At 49.5% G+C, this 23,011-nt stretch overlaps 2 protein-coding genes across 14 annotated transcripts in view; both read right to left on the bottom strand.

Annotated features, from left to right (window-relative positions):
- LOC126213376 (zinc finger protein 99-like) overlaps positions 1 to 23,011 on the bottom strand; it is a 143,370-nt gene that overhangs the window by 4,748 nt on the left and 115,611 nt on the right. The gene's annotated exons all lie outside the window — the stretch shown is intronic.
- Positions 1 to 23,011, bottom strand: part of LOC126212891 (zinc finger protein 729-like) — a 261,153-nt gene that overhangs the window by 3,186 nt on the left and 234,956 nt on the right. The window lies entirely within an intron of this gene.

Here is a 23,011-nt window from a genome sequence, read left to right on the forward strand (position 1 = left end):
ACAAATAATTTTTGAATGTTCCTGTTCCATTATCTTAGCTCTGTAAGTGCCCTTTCATTGTTTTGCAAACACTTTCACCTTCAGAAATGATAAATTTATTTCACCTAGTAAACAGATTTTTTTGTTTGATTCCCAATAATTCAAAAACTAGTGCAAGCTTCAATATTTTGATTAGGTATCTAGTATGGATTTTAGTCAGGTGGATAATGACTGTTAATGAACAAGAATCAATGTCACATCAGTCAAGAGAAAAAAATTGCATGCTGATGAATGAATGAATGAATGAATGAATGAATCCAAGACTATGTTTTTGGCACTGCAACTTGTATGAAGCCTTGCACAAATGGAAATAATGTCTGAAAAGATGGAAATGGTTGTAAATTGTCTATTATATTTATACTAAGCCTTTTTGAAAGTATTTACATGTTCCTAACATCTGGTCACCTGGCATTGCAGAACACCACTGACTGAAGGAGACACATAAATGGCCACATCATCCATTAAACACTGCAGGCTGACACTCCATATTGAGTGGCAGTGGTAACAGCTGATGCATGAGCTACCCCTGTATTATCTGGGTCCCATTATTCCACTTCCATTTCAATCCTTTCCCACAGAGTGAACTGTGATGCCTTTCAGATCCTCAGTATGTGCATCATGTTGGACATGAAGCATTATGAACTACTGAAGGTGTGCATGGTCCAGTGCTTTCTTTTATTCTGACTAACTTTCAACTTTTTTTGCAATGTGTTGCGTATATAGTTTTGTTTGCAATGGTATCTGGTATGGTGTGTATCAGATTCTAGAAGTTGACAACCGAATCAGTAAGTATTTTAACTTTTTTTTGACTCCATTAGTTTCAATATGTATTGTCACACATGTGGAAGTGAAGTAACAATATTAATAATGAAGAAAGAAATCAAAAAATATGCAAGTAAGGTTGAGTGGGAAGGGCATGTTCCATCTCTTTATAATTAGTTATTTTTTGTTGCATTATAGTGAATACTGTAGATGTTTATGATACTTTCACGATATTTTTAAATTTAAGAAATGTTATAACTCGACTGAAGAAATTCATTTAATTCATTATCACAGAAATGCATTTCCTTTCCTTAATCCCTCTAGGTTGCCTTGGGTTAATTAACTATTGCGTTTGTATTAGGAGTTCGTCTGCTGGTAGTGTGAAGGCAGACATGTGGTCACTATGTAGGCCAGTTAGTGCCAACAGAGAGGGGGTGGGGGAGGCGGAGGCGGGCAGAGAGGGCAGAGAGGGGGTGGGGGAGGCGGAGGCGGGGGGAGGGCAGAGAGGGGGTGGGGGAGGCGGAGGCGGGCGGAGGGCAGAGAGGGGGTGGGGGAGGCGGAGGGCGGGCGGAGGGCAGAGAGGGGGTGGGGGAGGCGGAGGCGGGCGGAGGGCAGAGAGGGGGTGGGGGAGGCGGAGGCGGGGGGAGGGCAGAGAGGGGGTGGGGGGAGGCGGAGGCGGGGGGGAGGGCAGAGAGGGGGTGGGGGAGGCGGAGGCGGGGGGAGGGCAGAGAGGGGGTGGGGGAGGCGGAGGCGGGGGGAGGGCAGAGAGGGGGTGGGGGAGGCGGAGGCGGGGGGAGGGCAGAGAGGGGGTGGGGGGAGGAGGCGGAGGCGGGGGGAGGGCAGAGAGGGGGTGGGGGAGGCGGAGGCGGGGGGAGGGCAGAGAGTGGGTGGGGGAGGCGGAGGCGGGGGGAGGGCAGAGAGTGGGTGGGGGAGGCGGAGGCGGGGGGAGGGCAGAGAGTGGGGTGGGGGAGGCGGAGGCGGGGGGAGGGCAGAGAGTGGGTGGGGGAGGCGGAGGCGGGGGGAGGGCAGAGAGTGGGTGGGGGAGGCGGAGGCGGGGGGAGGGCAGAGAGTGGGTGGGGGAGGCGGAGGCGGGGGGAGGGCAGAGAGTGGGTGGGGGAGGCGGAGGCGGGGGGAGGGCAGAGAGTGGGTGGGGGAGGCGGAGGCGGGGGGAGGGCAGAGAGTGGGTGGGGGAGGCGGAGGCGGGGGGAGGGCAGAGAGGGGGTGGGGGAGGCGGAGGCGGGGGGAGGGCAGAGAGGGGGTGGGGGAGGCGGGGGGCAGAGAGTGGTGGGGGAGGCGGGGGGCAGAGAGTGGTGGGGGAGGCGGGGGGCAGAGAGTGGTGGGGGAGGCGGGGGGCAGAGAGTGGTGGGGGAGGCGGGGGGCAGAGAGTGGTGGGGGAGGCGGGGGGCAGAGAGTGGTGGGGGAGGCGGGGGGCAGAGATTGGTGGGGGAGGCGGGGGGCAGAGATTGGTGGGGGAGGCGGGGGGCAGAGAGTGGTGGGGGAGGCGGGGGGCAGAGAGTGGTGGGGGAGGCGGGGGGCAGAGAGTGGTGGGGGAGGCGGGGGGCAGAGAGTGGTGGGGGAGGCGGGGGGCAGAGAGTGGTGGGGGAGGCGGGGGCAGAGAGTGGTGGGGGAGGCGGGGGCAGAGAGTGGTGGGGGAGGCGGGGGCAGAGAGTGGTGGGGGAGGCGGGGGCAGAGAGTGGTGGGGGAGGCGGGGGCAGAGAGTGGTGGGGGAGGCGGGGGCAGAGAGTGGTGGGGGAGGCGGGGGCAGAGAGTGGTGGGGGAGGCGGGGGCAGAGAGTGGTGAGGGGAGGCGGGGGCAGAGAGTGGTGGGGGAGGCGGGGGCAGAGAGTGGTGGGGGAGGCGGGGGCAGAGAGTGGTGGGGGAGGCGGGGGCAGAGAGTGGTGGGGGAGGCGGGGGCAGAGAGTGGTGGGGGAGGCGGGGGCAGAGAGTGGTGGGGGAGGCGGGGGCAGAGAGTGGTGGGGGAGGCGGGGGCAGAGAGTGGTGGGGGAGGCGGGGGCAGAGAGTGGTGGGGGAGGCGGGGGCAGAGAGTGGTGGGGGAGGCGGGGGCAGAGAGTGGTGGGGGAGGCGGGGGCAGAGAGTGGTGGGGGAGGCGGGGGCAGAGAGTGGTGGGGGAGGCGGGGGCAGAGAGTGGTGGGGGAGGCGGGGGCAGAGAGTGGTGGGGGAGGCGGGGGCAGAGAGTGGTGGGGGAGGCCGGGGGCAGAGAGTGGTGGGGGAGGCCGGGGCAGAGAGTGGTGGGGGAGGCCGGGGCAGAGAGTGGTGGGGGAGGCCGGGGCAGAGATTGGTGGGGGAGGCCGGGGCAGAGATTGGTGGGGGAGGCCGGGGCAGAGATTGGTGGGGGAGGCCGGGGCAGAGAGGGGAGGCCGGGGCAGAGGGGAGGCGGGGGCAGAGAGGGGAGGCGGGGGCAGAGAGGGGAGGAGGGGGCAGAGAGGGGAGGCGGGGGCAGAGAGGGGAGGAGGGGGCAGAGAGGGGAGGTGGGGGCAGAGAGGGGATTTGGGGGCAGAGAGGGGAGGTGGGGGCAGAGAGGGGAGGTGGGGGCAGAGAGGGGAGGTGGGGGCAGAGAGGGGAGGTGGGGGCAGAGAGGGGAGGTGGGGGCAGAGAGGGGAGGTGGGGGCAGAGAGGGGAGGTGGGGGCAGAGAGGGGAGGTGGGGGCAGAGAGGGGAGGTGGGGGCAGAGAGGGGAGGTGGGGGCAGAGAGGGGAGGTGGGGGCAGAGAGGGGAGGTGGGGGCAGAGAGGGGAGGTGGGGGCAGAGAGGGGAGGTGGGGGCAGAGAGGGGAGGTGGGGGCAGAGAGGGGAGGTGGGGGCAGAGAGGGGAGGTGGGGGCAGAGAGGGGAGGTGGGGGCAGAGAGGGGAGGTGGGGGCAGAGAGGGGAGGTGGGGGCAGAGAGGGGAGGTGGGGGCAGAGAGGGGAGGTGGGGGCAGAGAGGGGAGGTGGGGGCAGAGAGGGGAGGTGGGGGCAGAGAGGGGAGGTGGGGGCAGAGAGGGGAGGTGGGGGCAGAGAGGGGAGGTGGGGGCAGAGAGGGGAGGTGGGGGGCAGAGAGGGGAGGTGGGGGCAGAGAGGGGAGGCGGGGGCAGTGGTCACTAATCACTGTATCTGTTATGCTCCCTGTTTGGTCAGGGTTATTAAGATGTGAATGGTGTTTTCCCAACCATCTACAATAAGTGCGCTTCTGAACTCTTTGTTCAAAATAATTTTCAGAGACGCCATTAAGTACGGTATCGGACGACTTTTATGCCGAGCACTGACATTAAACATTTATTTTCGCCAATATGTCGATGGTAGACTGAAGTCTTACCATTTATAATTGTAAGAGTGGGATACCTATTTGAAATGACACTCAAGTTTTCTTTTAACTGTCCAGCAACTGTTTCATCCAAGTCAGAGCGTCGGTAAAGGGAACTTCTTAACTTATTCCAGTTGGTGGGTATAAGCTCAACCCGTACTAATCATAATGTGTAGGCTTTCACTGTCAGTATCTTCATTGGCTGAGAGGCCGTGGTCGATCTGTAAAACTACTACTTCCTGACGTTTCGTTGCCAGCTGTAGGCAACAACTTTCGAGGTGAGTCAACAACTGGCTGCAAGGCCGTGGAGGTCCCAACATTGCCCGTCCATGACTTATTTCCATTATGATCAGTTTTACGAAGTGCCCTCCGAGTCCAGCTGTTGCTAATTTTTTGAACAGCAGGCGCTGCAGTCTGGCAGTATAAGCCCTTTATAGTGGCATCGGTATGTGGATGAGACTTTTGTGGTATGAAATCACGGTGAAGAGGAACTGCATGGTTTCTTGATCTATATGAATAGTATTAATCCAAAGACAATTTACTATGGAGAAAAAAAGAAATGGACAAATAATTTTTCTGGATGTATCAGCAATTAAATGGGCATATGGGTGGCTAGGGCAAAAAGTGTATAGAAAATAAACGCACACAGACCATTACCTCCATAAGGATTCAAACCTTCAACCCAGGCAGAAGACAGATGTCATTAAAAAAAAAGGTGGGCGGAGCTAATAACATCTGTGTGCCAGTTTATTTGCAAGATGAAGTAGATCATTTCCGAATGGCTGTTAAGAAAAATGGAGACTCAGACAACGAGATAGATCGAGCACTTAATCCCAGAAGAAAAGTGTATGACAGTAAGAACAACCGTCAGCTGGAAAAGCTATTCTTCCATTTATTCGTAATATTACAGACCGTATTCGGAAAGTTCCGGCCAAGTTTCAAGTTGAATCAATCTTTAGACCCACAAAGAAGATTAGTGAGTGAAAACGTAGGCTTCCGCGGCCGTTGTCATAGGGTGTACAGCCTGAGGAAGGCGGCCTCAAACCCAGAACTTCTTTGACCAAAATTAGGGTCTTTATGATCGTTGAAACATGCATGACATCTCTTATCAACTCTTGAGGTGTGTAAAATTTCGCGTGGCTGTGGGAAGGTTTATATACACTCCTGGAAATGGAAAAAAGAACACATTGACACCGGTGTGTCAGACCCACCATACTTGCTCCGGACACTGCGAGAGGACTGTACAAGCAATGATCACATGCACGGCACAGCGGACACACCAAGAACCGTGGTGTTGGCCGTCGAATGGCGCTAGCTGCGCAGCATTTGTGCACCGCCGCCGTCAGTGTCAGCCAGTTTGCCGTGGCATACGGAGCTCCATCGCAGTCTTTAACACTGGTAGCATGCCGCGACAGCATGGACGTGAACCGTATGTGCAGTTGACGGACTTTGAGCGAGGGCGCATAGTGGGCATGCGGGAGGCCGGGTGGACGTACCGCCGAATTGCTCAACACGTGGGGTGTGAGGTCTCCACAGTACATCGATGTTGTCGCCAGTGGTCGGCGGAAGGTGCACGTGCCCGTCGACCGCAGCGACGCACGGATGCACGCCAAGACCGTAGGATCCTACGCAGTGCCGTAGGGGACTGCACCGCCACTTCCCAGCAAATTAGGGACACTGTTGCTCCTGGGGTATCGGCGAGGACCATTCGCAACCGTTCCATGAAGCTGGGCTACGGTCCCGCACACCGTTAGGCCGTCTTCCGCTCACGCCCCAACATCGTGCAGCCCGCCTCCAGTGGTGTCGCGACAGGCGTGAATGGAGGGACGAATGGAGACGTGTCGTCTTCAGCGATGAGAGTCGCTTCTGCCTTGGTGCCAATAATGGTCGTATGCATGTTTGGCGCCGTGCAGGTGAGCGCCACAATCAGGACTGCATACGACCGAGGCACACAGGGCCAACACCCGGCATCATGGTGTGGGGAGCGATCTCCTACACTGGCCATACACCACTGGTGATCGTCGAGGGGACACTGAATAGTGCACGGTACATCCAAACCGTCATCGAACCCATCGTTCTACCACTCCTAGACCGGCAAGGGAACTTGCTGTTCCAACAGGACAATGCATGTCCGCATGTATCCCGTGCCACCCAACGTGCTCTAGAAGGTGTAAGTCAACTACCCTGGCCAGCAAGATCTCCGGATCTGTCCCCCATTGAGCATGTTTGGGACTGGATGAAGCGTCGTCTCTCGCGGTCTGCACGTCCAGCATGAACGCTGGTCCAACTGAGGCGCCAGGTGGAAATGGCATGGCAAGCCGTTCCACAGGACTACATCCAGCATCTCTACGATCGTCTCCATGGGAGAATAGCAGCCTGCATTGCTGCGAAAGGTGGATATACACTGTACTAGTGCCGACATTGTGCATGCTCTGTTGCCTGTGTCTATGTGCCTGTGGTTCTGTCAGTGTGATCATGTGATGTATCTGACACCAGGAATGTGTCAAAGTTTCCCCTTCCTGGGACAATGAATTCACGGTGTTCTTATTTCAATTTCCAGGGGTGTAGAAAGAAGGATAAGAAGTGTCAATACCCACTAAACCGGAAACGAAATGAACTGTCTACTGAGATATACGGACTAAACAGCTGTAGCAGACCATGTTTTTAAAGACGGGGATAATGAAATAAAATTTAGTGAGGCAAGTGTGCTAGCCAGGTCATCGATTATTATGTACATATGTATAGGGAAGCTATAGAGATTGAGGAATAGGAAAAAGGAAGGCTTAAAGTTAGACAGGATATGGCGGTCGACTTTGCACCAACGATGTGACGATTGATACATTTATTCGAGAATAATGATGTTAGTCAGAGACAGTCTTACAGTCGGCTAATCTCTGAAGACGTTGCCCGCAGTTGGCAACGAATAGTCAGGAAGTAGTTTTACAGATAGACCACAGCCTCTCAGACTGGAACTTTTAATTGGTCACTACCCGTACTACTTCACAGGAACTATCTACTTAAATTTTACTACAAGATAAATTATGTTGAACAGCAATGAACACTACACTACCAACTGTATGTCATCTATTCTTTGTGAACATGGTTACGTCTCTTGAAAAATTTCAGCTGAACTTATTTCAATACATATAACGATTTGAAATTCAGTGTATTCTGTTAGCGCTTTGAGTCCTGGTTCTTTTCTAATGCAGCTATGACAATTTATAACTACAATACTTATTGTGGTTGTATCTACCCTATTTCAGTGTTCTACTTGCAGCCTTTGAAACTGAAGCGCTTTCTGCACTTACCTGAGACCCTCTAACCTAAAAAAAAAGACCAGTCTCCTTTACACATCCCCCATACTTGTGGAACTGCTTCCGTTGTATAGTTGACTCCGACCCATTTAGCAGAAACCGTAAATCCACCACCTTTGGGCAGTAATCGAGGAATCTGCAACCAACACAATTGCAGAACTACCTGGAACTCTGATTCAGACCTTCACTCCACTCTGTACCAAAGAACCACTTTCAGTTCTACCCATAATGCTACAGATGGTGAGCTCCACCCTCGTCTCACAAGCAAGACTGGCAGTCTTTACTACCTAGTCGCCTGAAACCAGAAGAACCTCTTCCAGTCCAATGTGGCACATATTGTCAGCACTAACGTGAGCAAACACCTACAGCTGGCTATGCCATGCTTTTCTTGGCATCCGGAAGCACCCATTTCTTATCTGTAAAGACTACTTCTAGTGTCCACACAGAATGCACATTGGATTCCTTCCCCTCCTATGCAGTCGCATCTCTAAATGGTGCTATTACACACCTAACATCGGAGCTTCCAATTACCAGTGATACCGCCCTCTGTGAATGCCCAGTCTTGCACGCTGAGAGGCTTCCTCTGGTACATGGCAAGTGACTTCATTTGGCTCATGGGTTTCATCATCCATAGACAGCAAACATATACACTGCTGGCCACCGTAAATGCAACACCCTGAAGGAAGCATCCGAATCATATGAAATTTACACCATGAGTTTGCAGCGATGAGATATGCAACTGATTAGAATTTCAGTGCAGACGCACATCACACGCGCCTGTGGCGCCACCTCATAGCGCCATTTAAGGCTTTACGATTTCGACGATTGTAAGTTCGGCACGTGTGTTTACCTTGTGGTTGTTTCACAAGACGATCAGTTATGCCTCGTAGACAACAGCGAACATCTTTTGATCAAGTATCTGAGTTCGAAAGAGGAAGGATAGTGGCTTACCAAGATTGTGGATTATCATACAGAGAAATCGCTAGTCGTGTTGGACGAAACGAAACAACTGTAATGCGGATATGTGACCGTTGGATGCAGGAGGGTACGACGGACCGACGTGGTCGATCGCATTCACCTTGGTGCACCACTGCACGTGCTGATAGGCAAATTGTGCGCATGGCAGTGACGGATTGCTCAGTGACATCCCGAACCATAGCACAGCACATTGCGTCTGTAACGCATCATCCAGTGTCTACGCGTACCATTCGACGTCGTTTACAGCAGAGTGGTCTGTCCGCAAGACGTCCATTGCTTCGTCTACCACTGATGCAGAACCACAGACGTCGACGTCGCCAATGATGTGATGACAGACGGATGTGGGTGGCAGAATGGAATGACGTCTTTACTGACGAGGCACGCTTCTGTCTGCAGCACCATGATGGTCGGATTCGAGTGTGGAGACACTGTGGAGAGAGGATGCTGGACAGCTGCATTATGCACCGCCACACTGGTCTTGCACCGGGTATTATGGTATGGGGCGGTATTGGATATTACTCTCGCACGCCTCTAGTACGCATTGCCGGTACTTTAAATAGCCGGCGCTACATATCCGAGGTGCTGGAGCCAGTTGTCCTTCCTTACCATCAGGGCTCGGCCACAGCCATATTTCAACAGGATAATGCGCGACCACACGTGGCACGCATTGTCCAAAGGTTCTTCAATAACCAGATTGAATTGCTTCCCTGGCCGGCTCCCTCTCCGGATCTTTTGCCGATAGAAAACATGTGGTCCATGGTTGCTCAACGAGTGACCCAGATTACATCCCCAGCTGCCACACCAGATGATGATTTGGCAACGTGTGGAAGCTGCTTGGGCTGCTGTACCCAAGGAACACATCCAAAGTCCCTTTGACTCAATGCCGAGACGTGTGGCAGCGGTGATCTCCAACAATGGCGGCTACTCTGGCTGCTGATTCTGGCAGGAACCACATGTCACAGACTGTAAACTTAATCATTTGATACTTGGTCAACATGTTATCTACAAAATAAATTTTGTTGTGCTACCTCTTGTCTTTCTTGGTGTTGCATTTACGGTGGCCAGCAGTGTATGTTCATCAGATGAACAGACTAGGCTCTCCGATCAGCCACACAGAAATTCTTTCACTGCCACCCACATGCTGGAATGACTTCCCACTCAACCACAAGTGAGAAGTGAATCTCAGGGTGGGCAGTACCCAAGGTGACTGCAGCAGTGGACCAATTGGTGGATAGCACTGCCTGGAGCTGTGAGTGAAGAATCACCAACTTGGTTCACATCTAAACACAGTAATTACTATATCTGTCCATACCAGAGTTGTTGTGGTAAATACACAGGCATATACGAAATATAGGAGTTGGGAGTTGAAGGTAAGAAACACTGACAAAATTTAAAATGAGTCGCTTGTTATGAAAATTTGTGTCAGCTCACAGTACTCTGATGTGTTTCCGCTGCTACTATACGAGCTACCACTGGTTGTTTGGTTTAAAGGTGGGAGAAGAGACCAAACTACGCGGTCATAGGTCCCATGTTCCTACTAAAACAATGCCACAAGTGTGAGAATATAATGGACGAAACACACACACTAGCCGCTAAAATTGCTACACCACGAAGATGACGTGCTACAGACGCGAAATTTAACCGACAGGAAGAAGATGCTGTGATATGCGAATGATTAGCTTTCAGAGCATTCACACATGGTTGGCGCCAGTGGCGACACCTACAACGTGCTGACATGAGGAAAGTTTCCAAATGATTTCTCATACACAAACAGCAGTTGACCGGCGTTGCCTGGTGAAACGTCGTCGTGATGCCTCGTGTAAAGAGGCGAAATGCGTACCATCACTTTTCCGACTTCGATAAAGGCCAGATTGTAGCCTATCGCGATTGGGGTTTATCGTATCGCGACATTGCTGCTCGCATTGGTCGAGATCCATTGACTGTTAGCAGAATATGGAATCGGTGGGTTCAGGAGGGTAATACAGAATGCCGTGCTGGATCCCAACGGCCTCTTAACACAACCATCTGCATCAACAGTTCGACGACATTTGCAGCAGCATGGACTATCAGCTCAGAGACCATGGCTGCAGTTACCCTTGACACTGCATCACAGACAGGAGCATAATATATTCGTCCAATGAATACCTGTTTATCATCTGCATTTCTTCTCGAGTGTAGCAAATTTGATGGCCAGTAGTGTATAACACAAAATGGAAAGAAAGGAAAAGCCACAAGAATCAAGGGAAGGCAACGAACACTAAAAGGAACAAAAGAGGACAAGAAAACAACAGAGTCGTTAGAAACAGAAGAGAGTAAAACAGGAAATCAGATTATAGTGGCTGGCCAACCACAAGAATAAAAAGGGAGAGCCAGCCACTTTAAACACATTAAAACCTCCGCCCTAAAAGCACTAGGGTGGAGGACCCAGGGATAAAGGAAATGGGCTAAAAACTACATAGAAGTACAAAATCCACTCTCATGGATAAAACTTAAAACGAAAGCTGCTGTGGAGGCATTGTCGGCCAACACTGAAGGCAGGGTGCTGGGAAAGTTAAAAGTCTGCTGCAGAGAGGCTAAAAGTGGGCAGTCCAGCGAGAGGTGGACGACTGTCATTTGGGAGCCACAGCGACACTGAGGTGGGTCCTCGTGATAGAGTAGGTAACCATGCATTAGCCATTTATGGCCAATGCAGAGCTGGCAGAGGACAACTGATTCCCTGCGAGAGGCCTGCATGGAAGACTTCCACACATTAATTGTCTCCTGAATGACACAGTTTGTGTGTGCTGTTATGCCATTCCATCTCCCAAAGCTGGAAAACCCTGCGGTGTAAGACAGAACGCAGGTCAGCTACAGAGATGAGTATCTCCAAAAGCAGTTTCCGCGTCGCCTGTTGACAAGTTCACTGCCCCGGATTCCGACAAGTCCTGATGTCCACACAAATACCACGTAATGGCTGGACTGTTCCAGGGATTAGATCGACTCCTGAATGAACGATACCAGAGGATGGCGAGGGTAGCACTGGTCGATAGCTTGTAGGCTGCTCAATGAGTCAGTGGACAGCAGAAATGACTCGCCAGGGCATGAGTGGATGTACTCAAGAGCACGAGATATGGGCGCCAACTCTGTAGTGAAAACACTGCAGCCAACTGGCTAAGAGTGCTTCTCAATATGTCCTCCATGAACATATGCGAAGCCTAGGTGACCATCAGCCATTGAGCCGTCGGTGTAAACCACTTCAGAGCCCCAGAACACGTCAAGAATCGAGAGGAAGTGACAAACGGAGGGTGGTGGGGTAACAGAGTCCTTATGGCCATGCAAAAGGTCCAGACGAAACTCCATCTGAGCCGTACACCATGGAGGCGTACGTGAACAGACCACAAGTACAGGTGGTAAAGGGAAGGACTCCAGTTTGGAGAGAAGGGTCTGCATGCAAACCACAATCGTTAGCCCCAATCTGGGCCACCGATGCAGGAGATGGACTGCCGTGAGCGGGAAATGGAGACGGTAAATCAGATGATCACGGGAACTATGACTGTGTGCTGAGTAACTGGCGAGCAGTTACGCACGTTTGATCTGCAGTGGAGGGACACCAGCCTCCACCAGTACGATGGTCACCGGACTCGTCCTAAAAGCTCATGTCGCTAATCGAACTCCACAGTGGTGCACGGGGTCGAGTAAATGTATTGCTGAAGGCGCTGCTGAGCTATAAACCACACTCCCATAGTCAATTCGGGATTGGACAAGGTCTCTGTAGAGCTGCAGCAGCATACAGCGATCTGCACCCCAATTGGTGTTGCTCAGGCAACGGAGGGTATTGAGGTACTGCCAGCACTTCTGCTTAAGCTGACGAAGATGAGGGAGCAAAGTCAATTGAGCATCGAAAACCAGTCCTAGGAATTGATATGTCTCCACTACAGTGAGTGGACCATCATTAAGGTAAAGTGCAGGTTCTGGATGAACGATACGACGTCGACAGAAGTGCATAACACGTGACTCTGTGGCTGAAAACTGGAAGCCGAGGGCTAGAGCCCATGACTGTGGGTTGTGGACGGCTCCCTGGAGGCGCCACTCAGCAACAACAGTACGGGAGCAACAGTACGAAACGCAGAAGTCGTCTGCGAACAGAGAAGGTGAGACAGAGGTCCTGACAGCTGCTGCTAGACCGTTAATGATGTCGCCAAGTCGTGTCGTATGCTTTACGTAAGCCAAAAAAGATGGCAATTAGGTGTTGCCATCTTGAAAAGGCTGTTCAGATGGCAGACTCTATGGACACAAGATTATCAGTGGTCGAGCGACCCTGGCGGAAGCCGCCCTGACATGGAGCCAGCAAGTCACATGACTCCACGACAAAACCCAACAGTCAACATACCATACGTTCCAGCATCTTACAAAGAATGTTGGTGAGGCTGATTGGCCAATAGCTCTCCCGCCACTGCAATGGAACGACGCCATTGCACCAGACCCAGTTGAAGATGACGAGAAGATGTAGCCTGTAGTCAGATGAGAGATGTTTTATCATCTGGCTGTGGATGCGATCAGGCCCAGATGCTGTGTCAGGGCAACGTGCAAGGGCACTGATGAGCTCCCACTCTGTAAATGGGGCGTTATAGGATTCACTGCAGCGTGTGCTAATAGAGAACGTTCCCTTGCAGCCGCCGTTTGAGTGTGCGAAAGGCTGGGGGGGAGGGTAAATCTCTGACGCAGAGGCTGGAGCAAAGTGCTCAGAGTTTGCGTCGGTACATACCTCGCCATTTATGGTAACACCAGGGACAGCTGTTGGGGCCTGGTACCCGAAAAGACGTTTGATCTTTGCCCAGACTTGGGAAGGTGACGTGTGGCACTCAATGGTGGAGACTTATCTCTCCCAACTCTCCTCCTTCCGTTGATTGATAAGGTAGAGGTAGCAAACACGGGCACGGAACCGTTTAAAGGCTATGAGGTGCTCCAGGGAAGGGTACCACTTATGCCGATGTAGAGCTCGCCGATGCTCCTTAATGGCTTCAGCGACTTCCGGTTTTTTTTTTGTTTTGGTTTTAGGGCGCAAAACTGCTATGGTCATTAGTGCCGGTCTGTGACAGAGGAAACGGTAAAAACGAAAATGGAAAGCAGCAGCAATGGGAACAAAACTCAAAAAATTGGAGAAACTAAAAGCAGAAGGAAAGCTTAAAAATCCACTACAGAAAGGGGTTGGTTGTCCCCAAAAGAGCTTCAAATGACTGACGTCATCTCACTGGCACTAAAACTCGAGAACGCGATCGGCCGAGCACGTGTCATCTGCTAAAATGGACGATATATCAGGCGTCAGCTGTAGACGGGCGCGTAATGGAGTAAAATAGGGGCACTCAATTAAAAGGTGTCTTACCGTCCACAGCTGAGAGCAGTGGGGACAGAGTGGGGGAGGATCACTGCTTAAAAGATGTCGATGGCTAAAAAGACAGTGCCCTATCAGGAGTCTAGTTAAAATTACCTCCTCCCGAGGACGTGTTCGGGAGGAAGAGGTCCAAGCACAAGGAAGAGCTTTCACGTCCCGCAATTTATTATGGAGAAGTGTCGACCAATGTGCGTGCCATGATCGGTGAAGGGAATCGATTGAATAGCTGGCCGAAGAAGAGAGACTGCAGCCTTGGCCGCTATATCGGCCGCCTCATTTCCACAGATACCAACGTGTCCCGGGAGCCAGAGGAACGCCACCGAGACGCCCCCCAGGTGGAGCAAGCGCAGTCAGTCCTGAATCCGGTGGACCAGAGGGTGGACAGGGTAAAGAGCTTGGAGACTGAGGAGAGAGCTGAGAGAATCTGAGCAGATAACATACTGTATCCGCTGATGGCGGCGGATGTAGTGGACAGCCTGGAGAACAACGTAAAGCTCCGCAGTATAAACCGAACACTGGTCGGGAAGCCGAAATTGATTTGGGGTGTCGCCAACAATATAGGCACTCCCTACACCTAACGATGTTTTCGAGCCATCAGTGTAAATAAATGTGGCTTCCTTCATTTGTGCACATAGAGCAGCAAATGCCCGACGATAAACAAGTGAAGGGGGGTACCATCCTTGGGAAATTGACAAAGGTCACAGAGCAGGCAGATCCGGGGACAGAGCCAAGGCGGTGCTGTGCCTCAAGTTGTCAAGAAGGTTAGCGACTTCCAGTGACCACCAAGGGCTGCCTTACACCTCGGGCACCCTAGAGAGAGAGGGATCGCGTTTTCTGCAGCAGAAACAAATGTGCTAGTCACCTGCTCAACCACCACATCGATGTTACCATGTGAGAGATTCAGCAGTGACAGCAGAGGTGAAAGTTTCCCAGTCCACCTTGTTCAAATCCCATCTGGGCAGGCATCCCTAGGCCTGACACTGGGGCAGTGAGAGGAACATGGGGAAGTGGTCACTACCACACAGGTCGTCATGTGCTCTCCAGTGGATAGATGGGAGAAGTCCTGGGCTGCAAATTGATAAATCAATGGCCGAGTAACTACCATGAGCCGCACTGAAATGTATGGCGGCACCAGTATTTAGGAGGCAGAGGTCGAATTGCAACAGAAAATTTCGACATCTTTGCCTCGGCCAGTAAGCATGGTATCACCCCACCAAAGGTTATGGGCATTTAAATCTCCCAGAAGTAGGAAAGGTTTAGGGAGTTGATCAATCAGTGCAGCTAATACATTCAGGGGTAATGCACCATCTGGAGGAAGATATACATTGCAGACAGTTATTTCCTGCATCGCCACTGACAGCCACAGCTCTAAGAGGGGTTTGAAGGGGCAGATGTTAACTACAGACCGAGTTTAGGACATAAAAGCGAACTCCACCTGACACGCTATTATAGTCGCTATGGTTCCTGTAATATCCCTTATAGCCACAGAGGGCAGGGGGTTCGCATTGCTGGGAACCAGGTTTCCTGGAGGGCAACGCAGATGGCCAGTGTAAAGCTTAACAGTTTCCATAGCTCAGCCAGGCGGTGGAAAAAACGACGCAATTCCACTGGAGGCATGGAACATTCAAAGAGGTAGTTTACGCCTCAGGGTAACCTGCTGCCACCGGTTTATTGCCTGAGCAGTCTATATCCATTGTGTCTGAAGGTCTGGCAAGATCTAGGTCCTCAGCGGACGCCAAAATTTGCAGCCCATTCTCAGCCGCAGTGCTTGTAGGGGTTTTTCTTTTTGGATTTCTCTCGCTGCTCCTTGGGTTTCCCTGGTTTGGAGGACTTCACTGGCTCAGTCTCTGGGACTGAGGACGAGCATGAAGCCCTACAACCAGCTGCTTTTGGGCTCTTCAGCCACGAACGGGTGTCTTCTTTCCCACTAGAAGAAACCTGGGAAGGGAGTCACCCAAGGGACCCCTTCCTATCGAGAGAAGCCAAAGAAGACTTACGCTTCTCTGGCTTAGAAGTGGGGACAAACATCCCTGATGGTTGGGGGGGGGGGGGTGCTGCTCCTGAAGTTGGTGGTGCAGGAGCAACAGGGAGGGAAATGCTCCTGTAATCAAGGGGGCAAGTGTAGTCTTACAGCTCTGAGAGGTGACCCGGGTTGGTGGAGCTGATGGTGCCAGAACTGTTCTTGCGGTGGAATAAGACGATGTCATATGCACAGGATGCAGGTGTTCAAATTTTCTCTTAGCTTGAGTGTAGGTCAGTCTAGCCAGGGTCTTTTACTCCATGAATTTCCTTCCTTTCTGGAGAATCCTGCAGTAGGCAAGCAAAGCGAATGGTGCTCTCCGTAGTTGACACAGATGGGAGGTGGGGCACATGGAGTATTGGGGGATGTGATGGGTGTCCGCAATCTTGGCATGTGACATGGGAAGTACAGCGGGAAGACATGGCCGAACTTCCAGCACTTAAAGCATCACATCGGGGAGGGATATAGGGCTTCATACCACACCAGGGAGGGGAACAATTTGGGGTCTTACTTCTGTGCACTGAATTGAGCTCATGATCGCTTAGAGATGGCTGGTGTTTCACCACCAGCAAGAGATGATGGACTACGCTTCATCACATGTCATCTGCCCTGATATCACCCACTCCGACCAGGGGCCCACCCCACGGGCGCCACCCAGCCACAGAAAAGGACACCTGGCAGGATGGTCATTGCCGGGAGTCCCAATGCCCCAGGGGGATGGGCATCTACCCCTTGGCATACGTGGGGAGTTACTGGCGTAGGTACATGGCGGCACCACCACAACGGATTGGCTACCATGCTGCATATCAGGTGCAAAGAAGTCCATGGTCATCGTCGACAAAGAAATCGACACTGCGTACAGCATGGTGGAAAACGCACCCAGGAAGGTGTCCTCAACCAAGAGATGGAGAATGGGCGGGATTGCAATGCAACAACGAGACAGTGAGATGAAGATCTCAATGCACGATGGAAATGCTGCAACTTTTAAGGCACCCTTCCCCAATTGGCTCACTCTTCGGGAAAACTTTGAAGAATGGAGGTCAAACCCTACAGGGGACCATCACATAAAGGCTGAAATGTGTGAAATTCCTTTTAGTCACCTCTTACGACAGGCAGGAATACCTCGGGCCTATTCTAGCCCCCGTACCCACAGGGGGGAGAGATACCACTGGATTGGGCGATTTAAGTACTGCAAGTAACACAAAACAAATGAGTGATGCAATGCAGACACTGGTTCTATGCACTACACAGTTAATAAAGCATATAAATGTGTGTGATAAAACACGAATGTGCACAAAATACTGGTTTGAAGCTAAATAATAATAATAAAATTGTAACTATAATAGTAGGCCATGTCGCGAAAATTTACTTACAGCAATTGATAAATAATTTGCTCACTTGTGACAAACAACAATGCATAAGGATGTCAAGTCATGCATCAAAAGTCCCTGTTGTGAGCCAGTTTAAGTGTTAATGCTGATGACTAGAGAAAACTTGCAAATAAGATTCTAACTAACACTATGTGCTTTCCTTGCAGGAAATGTGAAGACGTTGCAGCAGCAGTAATCTGGTGTCAACATAATGCTGTTCAATCAAACCTACTGATTGAATACCAGTGAGTGTCATCATGTCAGTGTTAATGTAATAACGAATAGGGAGTTCCAAGTGACAGTACTTGAAAATCATCAATTTAGTGATGACAAAGTAATATTCTCCTTGGATGAATGACATTGACCATGCAGTGTGTCAAAGCAGATTTCAGCCTTGTTCCACAGAAAAGTTTGCTCTCCCTCAATGTTACCAGGTGATTCTCTGTAGCTAAAATATTTAACAACAGAGGGAGCACAGATCTACAGGAGCAGATTTTTAACATTCTAATGAAATGCAGTACAGGATGAGCTAGAGTGCTGGCAAAGATGGCAGTCACATATCCTCCAATTCTACGGCACATTGTGCAGTAATCTACTGTCGATAGCTTGCCAAACTTGACACTCATTGGAAACTACTATAGCTCGACTCCATGATGCATTCTGTGCATTGATGGAAGTGGAAATGTATGATTCAACATTACCAGATGTTGGCACTGCATTACGATCTTATTGAAGTTTGTTTATGAACACAGCTGTAAGTAAGAGTTTATAAAACTCCTCTATTTCAATGTAAATAAACAGTTACCACCATAACCAAGTGGACAAAACAGTCTCCTGCAGTGAAGAAGGTAGTAACCAGAAGAACAAGATGAATGGATCATTACTTCCTGATAGAAGTGCTTTGGTTATTGGGGCTTGGTGCTGTCGAAAATAATCTAGTTTTAATACTGTTGACATATCCTGTGGGAGTCCACTTAGAGCATATGTATGTTTTTCAAAAATTCTGTTTCAGTAAAAATGTCAGCTACAGCTACTGCAGGAGATTGTGTGTGGAGTTAAGGGAGTAACATACTAGACAGCCAGAAAAAGCAGTGATATTCCACAACCTGAAAACATAAAACCAAACTGCACGTTCTTATTTGGCAACAACTCAATGGAAAATCAGGATATCTGCAGATATTTCTGCTTTGCTCCCCACATGCAAGTCAATATATTTCAGTGAGACATACTTAAGCATTCCAAAGCTGTTGGTCTGGGATACACAAACATTATAGCTTCCAAACAGCACAATCTGAATTTAAAGCACATTTTCTAAGCACGTGTAGGAACTGACATGTGACTCAATGAATTCGTTATATGTGAAGATTGCTGGAGCAACTCTCAGTATAGCTTGCTGGTTATGGATAAAGCTACTGAGCTGAATGAGGGTCAATAGAAACAAAACTTCAATAAAATTCTTCAAAAAGGCAATGCACCAAAATGCACCTGTCAGTATATTGTACACTATGAACAAATTTGCGCACATGTTGCACATTCATTCAGAGGACGCAAAGCACAAGCATTTGACAAAAAAATGGAAGCAATCAACACTAATGGAACTGAAGATGTTGTCAAGGGAGGTGCTATGTATGCTGAGGTGTTGAATGCTCGAATACAGCAATGTGAACTGTGTGTCAATAAGAAATTACAGACGTCAATGGAAAACTAACGTATGTGTTGAACAACAATGTGATAGCTAAGGCACTTAATGCCCAATCACCACCGATTGTCCCAAAGTATACGTAATTTGTTAACTGTCTCAAAAATGGCTTAGTATACAGCAGCATGTTGTCGAAAAAGCATAATGTTAAAAACTGAGGTGCAGAAAGCAATTTGACGGAAGTTAGTTTTGTGAAAGTCAGGTCAACTCCAACGAGACCAGCATCTCTCAGTAACATTTAAGGCAGTAACTGACAGGCTGAAAGAGCTGTCACCGACTATGGATAAGAGCAGGAGGAGGAGGAGGAGGAGGAGGAGGAATGCTGAGTTAAGACAACATATGAGGTCATCAGGGTAAAACCATATTTGTTAGGTAAGCACTCAATATGTTCAACCAAGAAGGCAATAAGAATAGGGAACAAGGAATTTGAAAGATTGCCTAGGCTGCCACAGTTAATAATTTTGAAAATGTCAAATGTTAAGAAATATACCCTGAAACTATAGTAACATGTGGTCAAATATTATGCGTGACTAAACAATCTACTTCTCTAGTATATATGATAACCAAATGAAATTATTAATCGATTACAACTGCTTACAGCTTCCGCTGGTGAAGAGAATGCAGACCACATGAACAAAGTATTATCGATCTTACCTGAGCTTAGAAAAATATGCATTGTCAAGTAATTGTGGATAGAGTTGTTCATGAGCTTTACAGACATGCATGCAGAATATTTCTGATAATACAAGGAATGGATTATGCATGTCAGGCTGATCTCTTAGATACGCAAGACGACTAATAATCAAATAATGGCTTGAATTATATTCTCACTTTCACAGACACACATTCCAATTTCGCTTGGGCCTTACCTTTGCAAGTAAAGACGGGGAAGGAGGTTTGAGAGGTTTCTGAACAATTGTTGCAGACAGGATTAAATCGACTGCCCAACAACCTTGAGGCATATAATGGAAGCGAATTTTACGATAGGCATTTCAAAGCAGAATTGGAATGATGTGGGATAATACTGCAACGAATTTTGTACATTGACGGCAGATTAGTCCATACTATTGATGCATTTTTTCCTTCAGTGGGTCCTGCTTACAAAAGTTAAGAAAATGAAGTCCACAATGAACATTGGCTTCTAAATGAAGCCAAAGTGGCGAAAGGTTCACAACCATCAGAAATGTGGCAGTTACTGTGAAGTTAAGCTGCCAAAGCACAAGCCAAAAGTGAAGTCTGGGAGGTAACAGAAGAATGGCATGCCCCATACTGGCAGGCAAGGGAGTGGTCGATAAGAGGGAATTGAATGAGTGGCCAGGTGAGAGAGAAATGGCATGACTATCCACTGAGGAGGACATCATGCCAGTATGACTAGTAATTCAGCATCTTCTGCATAGACTCAACTGTGCTGGTGAAAAAGCCGCCAGTGGCGAAACTTATTCCATGATGGGGAGTGTGTTAAGACAGCATATGATGGACATGGGTGCAGAGGAATTAACTGAACACCCACAGTCTAGTCATGAATGGACATGGGATTTAAAAATCGAGGAGGGTGGTCTGATCCGCTCCCATGGAATTATCACTTAGGAGATGTAGGACACTGAGGAACTGGGTACTATGTACAGCCACGTAAGATTACATGGGTGGACCAAGGAAGTTTCCTATCAAACATAAGCCCCAAAAATTTTCTAGTTTCAGCAAATGCAAGAACGAAAGACGCAAGACGTTAAGATGGTGTAAGAAACTCATTCCGCCGCCAAATATTCATACAAAAGGTTTTGGCAGTGGAAAAGTGAAAGCTACTGCACATGCTTCAAGAGAAAAGACGATAGGAACAATGGTGAAGACGGCACTCAAGGAGACAAGTTGATGCAGAACTGCAACAGATTGCAAAATCCTTGACGTAAAGGGAGCTGAGATGCTTGGTAGGAGAGTCCATAATATAGTTAATGGGGATAGCAAAGATGATGATACTGAGTATGAGCATTCAGGCATCCCATTTTCCTCGATAAATGTGTGAAAGCCAAACCATACAAACCTTGAGAAAAACTGTATTTCAATACTTCCTCGAGTAAATGGGGCAGATAGCCTCTGAAACTCCACATGTAGAGACTACAGAGGATATCAGCCCTCCAGCAGATGTATCAGGATGATGATTCAAAATGTGGAGAGCACATCTCCACAAGCAAATCACATCGCTGCATGCCTCAGTCCACCAGGGACCACAACATGCTACAGTATGGAACATTCTGCAGCAGTAAGGATAACGTTTGGAATATACTTTACCAGGTTATCACAGCTGTGTAACGGTCGTGAAGAAGGACTAACACCTCCAGTGAGCCTTAGAAAGCTGCCAATTGGATGTGCACTAAGGTGGGATAGGAGTCAGCGAATGGATAGGACACAAAGTCATCACTTGAGTATGTGTCAGAGAGAATGGGCCATTCAAGACGATGGGTGAGCTGGACAGTGCAGAACAAGAGGTCCAAATGATGATAAACGTGCATGGAATCTGGTAAGAGAGATGATTCAGGTCAGCTAAGACGGAAGCTCATGGACAGGCTCTCCACGAGCCCCAAAGCAGATGGTGGGCATTAAAACCGCCAAGCAACAAAAAGGAATGAGGGAGCTGAACAATGAGCTGGAGTAAGTCCGACGGTAGCAGCAAATGACAGAGGGGTGTAGATGTTACAAAGAGAAAAGGTGAAATGAGGAAGGAAAATGCAGACTGCAACAGCTAGCCAACGAGTGTTCAGTGAGATGGATGACCAGCATGGCTCCCACGTGAGGTGAAATGCTGCCCTTGGGGGAAAGGTCACAGAGGACCAGAAGGAAACTTGAGAGGTCAAAGGGTTGTGACTACAATTTTCTTGGAAGCAGAAAACAAGCGGACACTGCAATTCCAACAGCAGCTGTAATTCCTCCTTGTTGGATCTAATGTCACCAATGTTCCATTGAAGAACTTGGTGGCTGCTGAGTGCCAGCCTTCAAAAATTCATTGCCACAGGGGCCAGAGGTTGCAGAATCCTGTTCTATGAAATCTACAAACATATTGGCATTCTCCCTGGGTCACCCTGTCAATTCCATGGCAGAAAATTGGTAGGCAGTGGGCACCAACAAAATGGAGGTCAGCCGGGTGAGGGTATATGTGCCAACACCACTGAAGAGGATCTCCAAGTCAGGGAAGAATAAGACCATTTGTTTTTGTTTGATTTTGTAGAAGACTTTTTAGCTGTAGAAAGTCTTTGTGGGAGTATTGCTTTTGTCCTTCCAGCCTGACAGTTGTGTAGCAGGTGATTTTGCCACCAGGGGCAAAGATTTGATGGCTTGTTGCACAGCTGTAGGAGGAGATGGGGATGCTACTGTGACCTGGGTGATTTTACTATTGCAACACTTCACTTGAGGTTGCAAATCTGGGTGGGCATGCTCTCTTATGTAAGGCATAGCAAAAACAGAACTGTAAATGCCAGATGGTCAAATGCACGGGTTTTGACTAGCTGACAACTGCAAGTGACAAGGTGGGGTTTGATGTCCTTCACTCAGATCACCTGGATGGCTCGTTCATTAAGACACTTGGTACATTCATGGGATTACAACTGATACAGCACAGAGGAGGCAAACAGCTGCCCACGTGAGCATCTCTGCCAAGAGTAACATGTTTGGCCATGTTTTGACAGGATACGTGTTTTATTATGATGTTGACACTAGCAGGAACCCATCTGGTTTGGAATGTATGGTTGGATCATGACGACTTCATAGCCTGCCTTAATCTTTGAAGTAAACACTACTTGGGCAAACGGTAGAAAGAGAGTGCATGTGGGCATGAAGTTTGCATCCATCTTTTTCATTACTCAATGGGCCATAGTGATGCCATGATTAGAGGGAAGTGTGGATTTCTCCCTCGGTGAGGCCATCTAGCATCAGAATGTAAAGAACACCATGGGAAGAATTCAGTGAACGATGGTCCTCAACACTAACAGGATAACTCTGGAGGAGTGCTGCTGTAAGCAGTTGTTGGGCTTGAAAATCACAATACGTCTTCAGAAGCAAAGTTGTATTACATAAACGACAAAAGAATTTCACAGAGTCTGCAACTGCAACAACACCTTTCAGAATAATGCATGCATTAACCATAGCAAAGGTCTGACCACCTCCGGTACG

The sequence above is a fragment of the Schistocerca nitens genome, chromosome 11, assembly GCF_023898315.1.
Source record: "Schistocerca nitens isolate TAMUIC-IGC-003100 chromosome 11, iqSchNite1.1, whole genome shotgun sequence".
Classification (NCBI taxonomy): Eukaryota; Metazoa; Arthropoda; class Insecta; order Orthoptera; family Acrididae; genus Schistocerca; species Schistocerca nitens.